The sequence below is a fragment of the Rosa rugosa genome, chromosome 3 (genome assembly GCF_958449725.1).
Source record: "Rosa rugosa chromosome 3, drRosRugo1.1, whole genome shotgun sequence".
NCBI lineage: Eukaryota > Viridiplantae > Streptophyta > Magnoliopsida > Rosales > Rosaceae > Rosa > Rosa rugosa.
The window spans coordinates 53,882,571-53,897,505 of record NC_084822.1 but is presented as its reverse complement, the minus strand read 5'-3'; the positions used below and the strand labels follow the sequence as shown (position 1 = coordinate 53,897,505).

Below are 14,935 nucleotides of genomic sequence, written 5' to 3'. Positions count from 1 at the left end.
CTAGGAATATTCTTCCTTCTAATGGAAGAAAAAGAGATTAATATTACGGAGACACTGTCAATGATCCAATTTGTGCCTAAACAAATAAATAACTAGGACTGTCATCATTTGTTTAGGATTACATTAACCTTTACCTAATACATCAATCACTCCATCTCCATCACACATCACAATCAATATGCTCTGTTGAAGGTGATTTCTGCTGACTGGGAGGGATGTTTGGAGGAATGAAAGCGGGTGAGAAAGTCTGGGAAATTTTGTCCATAAATTTTCAGGATACGGGTCAAAACATGAATATTCCTTCTCAGATGAATTATGGGGCTTCAATCAATTAGTTAAGAAATACTTACAGAACAAGGTGAAGCCAAACAAAAAATATGTGCCTGAAGGTCTTGTCAAAAACTACAAGAATTGCATATTAGTGGGTCTGATCTTGTTATGCGACCTTTCTTCTGTCTGCATACATAATTAATGACGTAATTTATGTATGTGACACTGATCAATTGTATTCTTGAGCTGTGTTAGAAGTAGTTCTCTGCATTTTTTGAACTGTGATCACAACCTCAGTAGGTGAAGGAAGTAGTTGATCACAACAATTGAGCTTGTTTGTTGCTCGATCTCCAATAAACAAAGAGTTTATTTGATCAGTGTGATCCGAATTGTGGTGGACTAAAGTTCCTGGGAAGTTGTTTGGCGAGTCCATAACTGCATCTCTTTGTCGATTACTCCTTTTGAAAGTGTGAGAGTCGAGGTCTTTTTCATTGAAAATTTTGAACAGAGCTCGGATCTTTCTCCATATTGAGGGTTCTGAATCAGCTGGTTGCACTAACACGAACCTATGCCTATAAATGAAGGAAGCTACAAATATAACCATAGTGTTGTAGGAGAATAGAATTGTTTATTGAAGGTGGCATTTTGCCTTGTGGGGTCCGATCCCACACTTCCGTTATCTCTTTTCTCTGTAGGGATAGAACAAGCCCATATCAATCGTACCTCTCAAATATCGAAAGATTGTCTTTATACCAATCTAAATGGTGTTGCGTTGGCACGGGGCTATATCTAGCCAACAAGTTCATAACAATTGAGGTGTCCGGTCTTGTATTGTGCTAAGCACAATAATGCGCCTATTGTACATAAGTAAGCACTTCTGTTATTAACACGTCTTCGTCATCATCCCTGGGACGAAACGGATCCCTTTTAGGGCCAAGACTACGGACGACCATGGGAGTGCATCTTTGACTTTATCAAAATACCTATTGACACGGTATACAAGTTCTGAATCTAGACAAAACCGTGTTCTCCCAAGGTCCTTCCTCTCAAACTTGGATTTCAGGTGTTCAGCGGTTTCCCTTAACTCTCAAGGGTTCCAATTATGTTTATCAACATAAACCGCGACAATTGCAAATCCGGAACTTGTCATGGAAACGCGTGGGCATAGTTCATCATATCCCTTCCCAATCAAGTAGTCACTTTAGTGAGCATTTCAACCTCGTTGCAAATGCGCTCCGTGGTCTAAAGCCACTTGACTTGGGTAAATGAAGTCCACAAGAACCTTCATTATATTCCGTATCTAGATCCTCATAAAGATACGTAGTGACCACATTTGTAAGCTGCATGTTCAGTTATTTGGAAGCTACCAAACTGACAAGGTAGTGGAGTGCAATGACATCCATTACGAGAGAATATGTCTTCTCGTAGTCGATTCCAGGGCGTTGTGAGAAACCTTGCGCCATAAGGTGAGATTGCCATCTCTTTTCCTCATCACGCTATCTAACGAAGACCTGTTAATGTCAATAGGTTTGATATTAGGAGGTGTTGGCATCTCAGGCCCGAAATCCTTCCTCTTCGTTAGTGAATCCAATTCAACCTGGATCGCATCTTTCCATTTAGGCCAAGTTTCTCTACGTTGGCATTCTTCAACGGAGTAAGGTTCAATGTCATTGGTCTCAATAATTCCACGTCCTCGATCATGTACACTAGTGTAGTTCGTAGAGATCTCTATATTATCAGGAATTGGTTCTAACATTGAGGCGTCCCCCAATGATGTCTCTTGGACATAACCACAATCCAAAATATTCTCATGAGACGGATTTTGAGTATCAATGATCAATGGATCAAGTTGTGCCAAACTCGCTCTCTTCTTAGGGCGAGAATCCATCGAACCTATGGGTCTCCTACGCTCTCTAGCGGAACCCATGGCCTATGACGCCATTATGCCACCTTGTGGCGTCACCATACCACCATCCATGGTGGTGGTGCCGTACCCATCTTCTCTGGGTGACACCATGTCCTCTTATGGGGACATCAATCCTTGCAGGCATGTTTGCAGCAGGTATATGTGATCTCGTCACTTTTAGGGGATCAAGATGAGACATAGTGGGGACAGACCACGACAATTCCTGTCTTTCCTGTTGAACATTGACGTTCTAATCTCCCCCTAACGACGGGAAGACTGTCTCATCAAAGTGACAATTCGCAAATCCAGCGAAATAGAGATCGCCTGTCAAGGGTTCTACGTAGCGGACTTATATATATATGCATTCGTTGCAATGACTCATGTTGATGCGCTGTGGCGGCGCAATTGGCACATGAACCGCACACTCAAATATGCATAAATACGAGATATTAGACTTGAACCCAGTCACTAGCTGTAACGCAAATAAAAGTTGAGTGGCTGCTATGAGTCGTAGACGAATTAGCATAGCTGCATGCGATATTGCATAACCCAAGCGGAAATATTGGTGCGCATTACCAATGTCCGGGCTACCATCGTAGTCGTTTAATGGTGGCTTTTCCGCGAGACCAATTGGGTGTGTACATGGGAATATGATACTTGATATCAATATCCAATGATATGCAATAGTCATCGAAAATTGTCGATGTAAACTCTCTAGCATTATCAAGTCAAATTGACTGAATGAGATGATCTGGGTAGTGAGCCCGTAGCCATATGTTATGTGCTAGGAGTGCAGTATAAGCAGCATTACGAGTGGATAATGGCACAACACGTGACCAGCGTGTTTGCGTATCAACCAACACCATAAAACATCTATATGGTCCGCAAGTTGGTTGATCAAATCCATAGAATTCCCTTAGATTCTTTGTGAGAATGGAATTATTTCCTCAATCTCCTTTGCATAGGATGGTCTCAATCCTAAATAACAGGCTTTACAGAACGAAACATGGGCTTTATAATCAACCAATAAAGGTTTTGGTGAAGCCATAGTGTCACAATAGACTTGAGAAGTAGATAGAGGAGTTTATGGCGTCAATGCCATGTATTTGCCGCAGGGGGTGGGCGGCACTGGCCATGTATGGCCTATCTTTGCACAATCATGGCGCTATGAGGCGCATGTGCAGCTCCTCGAACCAATTCTTGGTTCTTACTTTTCTTCGTTCTGAAAATGGATGTTCGTGTAAAGTCTTTAATACACGGATCATCATGTCAAAGCCTATATGTGTCAAAATCCCATAAGTCGTCTCTCATGACATAGATGGATTCAATAACTCAAATAGTGGTTGCATACAACCCACTAGAGCGACACATAAGTTTCTCTAATACTCGTTTATGTCCGTAGTCATTAGAGGTGATGCAAAGGAACTCTGTCCATTCTCATAATGTGTTTCCACATGAAAATCATTGGCTCTTATATAATAAAGTTCGAATTAAGGTATGTCCAAGACATTAAGTAAAAGAATTGACACTTTATTAATAGCCAATGATTACATCAAAGTTTCCAAAGTCTAATCCAAAATAAAATCAAAGTAAGACACATTGTAGTCACTCTATCCGTTTGGTAACTCCAATCAAATATGACCAGGAAAGTAGAGAGAGATGTTGGTGGAGCGAGGCTCTCTTAAGTACCAAGAATCTCAATGACTTTCCTAGACATCACATTTTATTGGGTCTGCCACATAAGAAAGAGTTAATACAATTGTCATTTATTGACTAAGGCAAATTGCCATTACAAAAGTTCTTGGAAAAATAAAAAGGACTAATCTAATCAAAGTCTGTTGCATCCATGTGCACTTCATCTTCAGCTTTGAAGTCCTCTATGGTGAGATTGACATCTCCACCATCTTCTTCTTCTTCTGCAAGGTACACTTCTTGCTCTCTCATGTCTCTATATGCCCTGTAGCTTACAGCTAGTTCCTCACTTGCCTTGCATTGCTTGAACCAATGCTCAATTGATCCACATCGATGACACTCATCATTGCGGTTGCCTCCCTTTAATTGAGGTGCACGTTGTGCACGTTGCGGGCGTTCCCTAGGAGGGTTGGTGCCACCACCACGACCCATTGAGCCATCATTACGACTAGGGATACCACGACCCCCTCTCCCACGTGTGGCATTACCACCACGTGTATCCGCACCAAACTTGCGGTTTCCTTCCTGGTTAGGGCGGTTATATGGGCCCATACGTCCCTCTTGTCCCCCATTCTTAGGGTACCGCTCCTTGCGCCCTCCTTTGGGTTCATTATAATTTGCCTCATGAACGCTCTTAGTTCAAATGGGCCTTGAATTATAATTCCTCACGAGTATGTTATCATGTTTCTCAGCTACAGATATAATATTGATAAGCTGATGAAACCTCGTGATCTGTCCAGCATTGACTTCAGTACGGTATTGCTTTGATACCATAATGGCTGAAACGGGGAAGGTGGAGAGAGTCTTCTCAATTAGCTCTTGCTCTGTGACAGGTTGCCCACAAAATCTCAACATGGATTGTAAGCGAAGAGCCTCTGAATTATATTCAGCAACAGACTTGAAGTCAGCAAAGCGCAGATTGTTCCATTGAACCTTCAAGTCAGGGAGGAGGGAATCTTGGACATTGCCAAAACGCTCTTCTAGCGCTACCCATAGCTCTCTTGCATCCTTGATCGACATATACTCCAATCTGAGTGCTTTGTCCATATGACGTCGCATCAAGATGACTGCTTGAGCATGTTTTGCAAGTGTTGGGATGAACACAAGATCCGGGTTAGGTGCCTGGATTATGGGCAATATTCCCTTTGAAGTGAGATGGTTCTCAACATCGGTTACCCAGCTATGGTACTCCGAGCTTGTTGAGTCAAGCATGGGAAAGTCGAGTCTAGGTTCATTCGACATCCTGAAAATAAGAAGAGAAGATATATTAGTTTCGGAGCTAAACTTCCACGAAAACTAAAATAATAAGATTTCCGAGCTATGCTACCAAGAAATCAATTTCCAAGAATCTCTTTTGGATTAGACCAAACCATGATGTTTTAATATGGTCACAATTTGATGCTTACGGACGCTCTTAGTCCAAGCATTGTGAACGCTCTTAGTTCACACGAACACTCTTAGTTCGTTTAATTATGAACACTCTTAGTTCATACGAACACTCTTAGTTCGTTAAGCGTGAATCCCCACAATTCCGCTTTGTTAAATACTCAAAACCATTTGGCAGCATATATTCTAATATTTGCAGAAAATAAAAGGAATTTAAATACAAGAAAGCAGCAACCTTAATTATAAAAACTTACGTGATTGTTCTTGGCTTAAGGACACGCGCGTGTTTTTTTTTTTTTTTTCTTGGGCTTTCCTCCCCTTTTTTTTTTCTTTCTGGCCGGCCGGGTCCCCTCCTTTCCTTTTCCCCTTTTTTTTCTTTTCGGGTCGGGTCCCTTCTTTTTCTGTTTTTTTTTTTCGGTCTTCCTCCCTCCCCCTTTTTTTTTTCGCGACTTTTCTTCCTCTGGTTCTTCTCCCTGCAGTTCGCCGGTGTGCAGATCGGAGGAGGGCTGGGCTGTTGCAGATCACGGCCTGGGCTGCTGGGCAGGGCAGAGGGCTGCTGGGCTATGCGGAGGAGGGCTGCTGCAGTGGGCTTGCTGCTGCAGTTTCGCCGGTGGTATGGGTGCAGGGAAGCAGGCGGTGTGCTGATCGGAGGAGGGCTGGGGCAGCAGTGGTGCGCGGGTTGCAGGATGCGCGGGTTGCAGAATTGTCGTGCTGATAACATGTTGTAGGATGCAGGGAGGCTGCGCAGGAGGCTGGGCTGCTGGTGTAGTTCGACGTGGGCACGGGGGCGCTGCTGTTAGTCTGCCTCTCCTCCTTTTTTTTTTTGCTTTTTTTTTTTTTTTTTTTTGGGTTGGCGGCAGTGAAGAAGTTCTAGGGTTTTTTCTTCTGAAGTTAGGGTTAGAACTCGTGCTGATAACGTGTTGTAGGAGAATAGAATTGTTTATTATTGATAATAGGAGCCCTTTATATAGGGAGTTTACAGAGTACACAAAAGGTAACAGAATCGAAATACAATTAGTATACCTAGGGTACTTTCCTATTACAACTCTAACCCTAGTTTGTAGAGGCACACATTATGTCGATATCCTTCAACACATAGCAAGTACTGAAGCCAAACCGGCAATGAGGAACAGGACCCAAAAGCTACCAAGCCCACGACGATTGCTAGAAACTGTTGCATCACTCGAGTCTTGACAACTGGATTCTTTCTCGAACCATTCCTTTTCAAGATTCAATATCTCCTGTCCTCCAGTCATGTTTAGGACTGCCTGTGAAACATCGGCTACAAGTGGGGAACGTTTCGGAAACACCTGTAATGTCATCCCAGCAAATTATGCAAACAGAATCATACACATACATTAATTATATAAAAAAAAATCTCATCTAGAGATAAGAATCAAATTTTCAGATACACTATGTAGTGTAGGCAAATAAGAGAGAGATCTTACAAAGGCAAATCCGTCAGTTTTAAAGATGGGTCCAATCATGGTATATTTAGAACAATATTTGGCAAGAAAAAGCTTCATCTTGGGGGTTCCATGAACAAAAGCAGCAATACCACCATTCACAGTCCCTTTTGAAAGAGCTTCATCAATTTCTTCTATTGTTTCAAAATCCTTCAGCTTAGAATCATCAAAACCTACTTGTTTCAGGAGATCGTAAACAAAAGAATTCTTTATGCAGCCTACATTATCCCGATGCCTTACTAGAACCTCTATGTCAGTAACTGTTGGCTGGAGTTGTTCAACTTTATACAATGATGATAAACTGGCTGTGTAATTTATGGTCAATATAAGCACAACAAACACCCAGATAATCATAACGAATCTAGCCAAGTTGCTAACAAGTCTCTCCCCTGTAAATCGCAGATGGAAGTAGTTAATTAAAAAGAAATATAGGACCTGAAAACTTATGAAACGAAGTTTAATAAATGCAGCTAGTACAACCTATTGAACTTTAGTAACTAGATTAGAGAGAGAGATTACTATGTGCAAACACCATTGTTGAGCATGAGAACCAGACACTGGTGCCAACTTGATGTAAGAGAGGGCCACGGAATTCTTTATTAATTCGATGTTCAAGAACCCAAACCACAAAACCAATATAGACAAAGAAAAAACAAATTGTTAGCCACAGGTCCCATGTCCAAGGCTTCAAGAAAGCCAATACATGTTTGCTCTTGACGTCGATGACTGGCACAGCCATTGCTACACCAGATTCTGAGTATGGCATTGTAAAGTCCACATATAATGACCTGTCTGCTCTAATAGTTGTATCTCCCACCACAGCATCAAAGTTCTGTCAAGCAATAAGGATATTTATCATCTCAGCAAAAGAAAAAATGAATGCTCATTTTTTTTTCCCTTTTTTTGATAATGAAGGAGGCCAAAGAGACAAAAGTTTAATCCAGTATCTGAAGGTCAGAACTAAACTTTACAAATGTATAATTTGAAAAACACAAAAAAAAAAAAAAAAAGAAGAAGAAGAAGAAGAAGACAAATGTATATGCACAATATTGTCATGACTTCGTTTATTCTAATAAAAGCATAGAATTTACCCCAAGATATACTTGCTAGCACAACTCATTGTAAGTGCCGGCACTGGTGCCATCAGCGTTTGCAAAGGGAATGAACTCATAAGAAAGAGCATATGGTAATAGTTTCACTGCAGCCTTAAATACATCAACACTGAAGCCTGTGACAACCGTTGTGTTAGTTTTGTCTTTTGCTACATTAACAAACTCAGTAAAATCAACCTTGACAGGAACTCCAATTCTCAATTTCTTTCCTTTTTTTGGGATTTCCCATCCTTTGGGAATAGAGAGAGAATTTGGAACTTGAAATTTTACTCGAGCCTGCTGATGAATTCAATGTTTTCACAAGGCCCTTTTTCAGTGTCCAAAATCCTATTGTTCTTGCTCCACCGCCATTCACACTGACTATCTGAAAATTTGATGAGTTGCGTTTCCCACCAACAACCGTGAAATGTCCAGCTATCCCTTCAAATCTAGCAGTTGACAGAGCTCTGAGAAGTTTTGGCCCATATTGAGAGACTGGAAAACCTTCAAGATCTGTCGAGTTGATGGAAGCAGCATTTGACTCTTGGAAGGGAAAGCTAGTTGGAGTTCCAATTACTTGTTCAATTGCCATGGCCACTGCAAAAACAGCATCATAAGCCCAAAGTCCAAAAACATCCAATTCAGCACTAATGGCTGGGTTGTGTGTATGGAATTGCTGTTTCAACCGTATCTTGAGTTCGTCAAGCTCTGGTGTTAGTGGAACAAAAGTTTGTACACCCAGTACACCTTGCATGGAATCAATGACAGCAGAATTTTGTGACTGTAATCTATTAAGTATCTCATTAGTAGTGAGCCATACATACCCTTTACTCATCATCCCAATCTCTTTTGCCTTGACAAATAATCTAGAGGATAGATCAGTTGTCATGTGGACAATGAAGACTCTGGTTTCCATTGTCATCAACTTGGAAAGTTCTTGAACTATTTGACCATCAGTGGCTGATGAGGGAATTACACTTCGGTATGGGACACGAGCATTTACATCATGCAAGGCGTCAGTTAAGTATGGTATGATTCCTTCCCCATACTCAGTTTCTATATAGATAGGCACGACTTGTCTCCATCCAAAGGCTTGAACAATTGCACTAATTGCTTCCACTTGGGATGAGTCAGTTTGTGCAAATTGAAAGAAATAGGGGATCCGGAGAGAAGTAAGAGAAGGGCTTGTAGCAGAAAATGATATAATAGGTACATGAGCCTGGTTTCCAAGATTAATGACAAAGCTCGTCTGCATGGATGTCACTGGCCCTATGATGGTTTTCACTCGTTCATTCTTTATCAGATCTAGAGCTGCATCTCGATGGAAAAGAAAGAATCATAATTTGAAAATGAACAAGCATGAATCTTACAGACGAAAATCAAAAGATATAGTATGATCATAATAACAATAGATAGAGAGAACCTGCAGCAGCTGCACTGACGACACTTTCTCTGCAGTGCCTAGCACTTTCTCTGTTGTAGTGAGCATGAGTAGCATAGAAGTCTGCGAGAGCCATTTTCATGCAACGCAACCAAATATCCTTGGTCAATGAATACTTAAGGTCATCGAGAACAACCCCCACATTCACTGGGATAAGGTTTCAGATTGTGCCAGGGCTAAGGAAACCCATGAACAGAAAGTAAAGAGGAAAAAGATAGAGATAAGAAGGTGAAGGTTGGTATGGTTCTTCTTCATCATATTTGGAATCTTTAGAATGCCTGCTGCTTAATCTGGTTTTGTACTAAGGTCACACCCAAATGATGGTAGAATAACAACAACAAACAACCCATTATATACGTAGGCATTGGAAAGCTTTAAATGCAGGAAGAACAAACACTACTTGTGTTTGGTCTGATGTAAACATAATTGAAAAATGAGTTCCATCAAGGACATCTGACAAAATTGGAAAAATTCTTAGAAAACAAGCATGCTATCTGCAGGAGGATGAGGAAAACTTCAAAACAGAGTAAAATAAACCAAAAGTAATTGACACTCTGACGAGATCATATACTTAAAATAGTGTATCATACAATATAACTTTGAGAGAAAGACAAAGAAAGGATCAATGCTACAAAAGAGGAAGTCATAGCAATTGACTAACGGTTTCGTTTGGCAATCATGGAATAAACAAAGGATAACAAGACTAGTGTAACATTACCAGGAAATTTCTCAAGGACTCGGAGTGCAGTATTGCTGAACTAGTTCAAAGTTCAAACATAACAAACTAAATCGACATCAAAACGTAAAATTCTTCTTGGTGAGCAGAACAGGACTAGTGTTAGTGAACATCACAATCTCAATTTCTTACGGTATATTTCTAGAAATTCCTTATGAAGAATTAGTCTTTGTTATTTCGGAAGATTAGCTTGTGAATAGTCTCCAAGATTTTATTTGGCAATGACGGAATAAGAAGGGTACAATTCGTAGAACCCGTTGGTCTAGTCTTCTAAACATTGTTTCAACTTTCAAGCATAATATCCAGAAAATTCCACAAACTCAGAGAATGGTACTAGTTGAAGATAAAATTTTATGATGTGACAATGATGAAGAAATTATGACAGAAAGAAAATAACGGAGTTGAAACTTGAAAACTGGAATCATGGTTCACCAGAGTAAGAGATTCAAAGAGTCAGATCAAAGCAGTACAGAATTAATCTAAACGACAACGACTTGGTTACTTATCTTAACGGAGACACCGTAGTGCTCCGGCTATCTTGGCGGGTGTTGACTTTTTGACGGTGGCAGCCGGCGTTGACCTATCGGAGACTGCAAGAAAATGAAAGTTTGTCGTGGGGTTTATGCAAACCTGGAGGAGAGTGAAGATGAAGATAAACCCCAATGTTGAAATGGGCTGACATTGAGATATGGGCTTGGTCTCTTTGTATCTCTGCATTTCATTTTCTCAATGTGACGACTGATCTATACAACCATATGGAACATTTCCTCTCTATTTACACATACAAAGTCACGGTCCTCATGGAGTGGTTCTGTGCATTACTTGGACTGTGACAACATCCTAGTAGCTGCAGCAGCTTCTTCCGAAGATTCATCGATCTTGCGGTTGCTCTATATTGGAAACAGAATCTGAATCTGTATGGTTTGAATTGTGGTGGAGTACTGGACTTTTTGGGCAGCTGCTGATCGATGAGGCCTTAAACGCAACTAGTGGTTGCTTGCTTTGAAAGGTATGACAGCTGATGTCTTTCTCATTGAAAATTTCAAACATGGCTCGGATCTTTGCTGATCTCGAGGGGTTTTGAATTGGCATCCGAGTGCCTCAACACGTGCCTGTGCCTGTAAATGTAAATGTACGAAGATACGAAATATGATGAAACAAACCCGACCAAGAGGAAGAGGACCCAAAAACTATATGTTAGTGCCAACACTATTAGAAACCTTGGTATTCAGATCTTGACAGTTGCTTTCCTTCCTAAACCATTTGTTTTGAATGTTCATTATCAACTCTTCTCCGGTCACGTTCAATATTGCCTGTGAAACATCAGCTAACAGAGGGGGATCGGATGTTTAGTAAACGTACACCTGCAAATTCACCTCGACCACAAAATTAATACACAATTACAGTCACTATGCTCTGTTAGTTGAAGGTGTTTTCTGCTAACTGGGAAGGATGTTTGGAGGGAGGAATGAAAGCTGGCAATAAAGTCTAGGGAATTTTGTATCGAATCAGGGCTTGAATCGATTAAATAAGAAATACCTAGATAACAAGGTGAAGCGAAATAGAAAATATGTGCTTGGTAGTATAAGAGTTAAAAATTAATGGTCTTATATACAAAACTACGAGAATAAATTGGATACAAGTCTGGTCTTGTCTGCATACACAATAATGTAATTGTTATAGTGTAATTGATTTTATACTATTAATGTCTATATATATCATGTATTAGGTACAATAGTAAAGAGATAAGTGTAATGGAATGTGGGGGTTATAATAGTGTATTTTTTATGCTTTTTATCTCTATATAAACCCTCCAATGTGAGAAGAATAAACTCACCAATTCACTCTTCAATCTCTCCATCTACACTCTCTCCTTCTCTCTGTTCAGTTTTCGATTGTTCTTCAACACGTTATCAGCACGACGCTCTAGAATTAGAATCGAAAAAACAAGAGTAGAGGAAGTTCATCATCCGATCGAAGTCATTTTCCTAAACCTACAAAAAAAAAAAAAACCTCCAAACCCTATCACATATCAAAGCTCTTGATCCAAGAAGCCCAGAACCGATTTCAGAACCTCCAGAACCGGCCGGAAACCCACTGAACCGGCCACCGGAAAAATTGAACCGTTGCCGGACCGCTGTCGAGTCCTTCCGACACCTGCCGAGCGGATCTGCCGAGACCTGTCGACAGCACCTACCGAGACCTGCCGAGACTTGTCGACAGCACCTGCCGACAGCTCCTGCCGACATCTGTCAGGGACCTGCCGAGCAGCTGCCGAGCAACCTGCCGAGCACCTGCCGACAGCTCCTGCCGGCACCTGCCGAGACCTGCCGAGCAACTTTCCGGACAACTTTCTGGCGACTTTTCCGGCGACTTTCCGACAACACTATTTCAAGGATGTCGAATGAACCTAGACTCGACTTTCCCATGCTCGACTCAACAGGCTCAGAATACCACAGTTGGGTCACCGATGTTGAGAACCACCTCACTTCACAAGGAATATTGCCTATAATCCAGGTACCTAACCCGGATCTTGTGTTCGCTCGAACACCGACAAAGCATGCTCATGCAGTTATATTGATGCGACGTCATATGGACAAAGCACTCAGGTTAGAGTATATGTCCATCAAGAATGCAAGAGAGCTCTGGGTAGCGCTAGAGGAGCGTTTTGGCAATATCCAAGATACCCTCCTCCCTGACTTGAAGGTTCAGTGGAACAATATACGCTTCTCCGACTTCAAGTCTGTTTCTGAATACAATTCAGAAGCTCTTCGCCTCAAAGCCATGTTGAGGTTCTGTAACAAACCTATCACAGAAGAAGAGCTAATTGAGAAGACTCTCTCCACCTTCCCTGTCGATGCAATTGTACTGTCAAAGCAATATCGCACTGACTTCAATGCTGGACGAATTACGAGGTTTAATGAGCTTATAAATATTTTGTCGGTATCTGAGAAGCACGACAACATCCTCATAAAGAATTATAATTCAAGGCCCTTCGGAACCAAGAGCGTTCGTGAGGCGAATTATAGCGCACCCAAAAGAGGACGCAAGGAACGATACCCTAATAACAGGGGATATGAAGGACAAATGGGTCCATATAACCGCCCCAATAAGGAAGGAAACCGCAACTTTAGAGCGGGCACACGTGATGGTAACTCCACACGTGGGAGAAGTGGATATGGCAACAACATGGGCCGTGGAAGTAGCACCATGAGCCGTGGTGGCAACATGGGCCGTGGAGGTCGCCGCATAAGACGTGGTAGTAGCAGCCGAAATCCTCCTAGGGAATATCCACAAAATGCACAACGTGCACCTCAATTAAAGGGAGGCAACCACAATGATTTGTGTTATCGATGTGGATCAACTAAGCATTGGTTCAAGCTATGCAAGGCAAGTGACCAACTAGTTGCAAAATACAGGGCATATAGGGACCTGAGAGAGCAAGAAGTTTACCTTGCAGAAGATGAAAATGGTGAAGATGTCAATCTCACCATTGAGGACTTCAAAGCTATAGATGAAGAGCACAAAGATGCTGCAGACTTTGATTAGAATAGTCCTTTCTATTTTCCAAGAACGGCAAATATGCCTTAGTCAATAAATGACAATTGTATTAACTCTTTCTCTACTGGCACACCCAATGAAATATGATGTCTAGGAAAGTGATTGAGATCGGGGTATTTAAGTGAGCCTCGCTCCACCAACATCTCTCTACTTCCCTGGTCATATTTTATTGGAGTTACCAAACGGATTGAGTGACTACAATTTGTCTAGGTTTGATTTTTGGAATGGACTTTGGAAAAACCATGATGTAATCATTGGAAATTTTCCTTACTAATAAAGTATCGCATTATGTCATAAGACATGTGTTAATATTCCGAACTTTATTTTTTTCAGTATGTTTTCCGGAGAATTGGAATGCCTTCTTGATAGTGGTGCCACACATACTATATTACGACATAGGCAATTATTTTTATGGATGACGCCTAGTCGATCCTCCGTAACAACGATGGCAGGACCATCACAATTGATTCATGGTCGAGGACCAGCTCAATTTCTGTTACCAAATGGCACAAATATTAATGTTGCCGAAGCTCTATATGCTCCAAGGGCCGGAAGAACCCTATTGAGTTTTAAAGATATAAGAGCCAATGATCTTCATGTGAAAACACATTGTGAGAATAGATAAGAGTTCCTTTGCATCACCTCTAATAACTACGGAAATACACGAGTATTAGAGAAACTAGTGTGTCGCTCTAGTGGATTGTATGCAACCACTATTAGAGTCATTGAATCCAACCATATCATGAATGAAAATTTATGGGATTCTGACACATACAGGCTTTGGCACGATCGTTTGGGACATCCAGGTCGTGATATGATGCTCCGTATATTAAAAACTTCACACGGACATCCATTCTTCAAAATGAAAAGAAGTACGAACCAAAGATTGGTCCAAAGAGTTACTTCTGAAACATATAATTCGTTTTGCAAAGCTTGCTCTTTAGCAAAGGTAGGATCGAGACCATCCTATGCAAAGGACACTAAAGACAATATACCATTCTTGCAAAGAATACAAGGTGATATTTGTGGACCTATCCAACCAACTTGCTGACCATTTAGATATTTTATGGTGTTGGTTGACGCATCGACACGTTGGTCACATGTCATGCTATTATCCACAAGAAATGCTGCATTTGCTAAACTCCTAGCACAAATCATTAAGTTAAGGGCTCACCACCCTGATCATCCTATTAAGTCAATTCGTCTTGACAATGCTGGAGAGTTTACATCAAAGAGTTTTGATGATTATTGCATGTCCATTGGGATCGAGGTTGAACACCATGTCCCTCATGTACACACCCAAAATGGTCTCGCAGAAGCTGCCATTAAAAGACTTCAAATGGTTGCTAGAGTATTGGTCATGCGCACCAATTTCCCTATCTCTAC

General features: G+C 41.2%; 1 pseudogene; it reads right to left on the bottom strand.

The window, feature by feature from the left end:
- Positions 1-204: 204 nt before the first annotated feature.
- LOC133738822 (glutamate receptor 2.8-like) lies at positions 205-11,095 on the bottom strand (annotated as a pseudogene).
- Between the last annotated feature and the right edge of the window lie 3,840 nt (positions 11,096-14,935).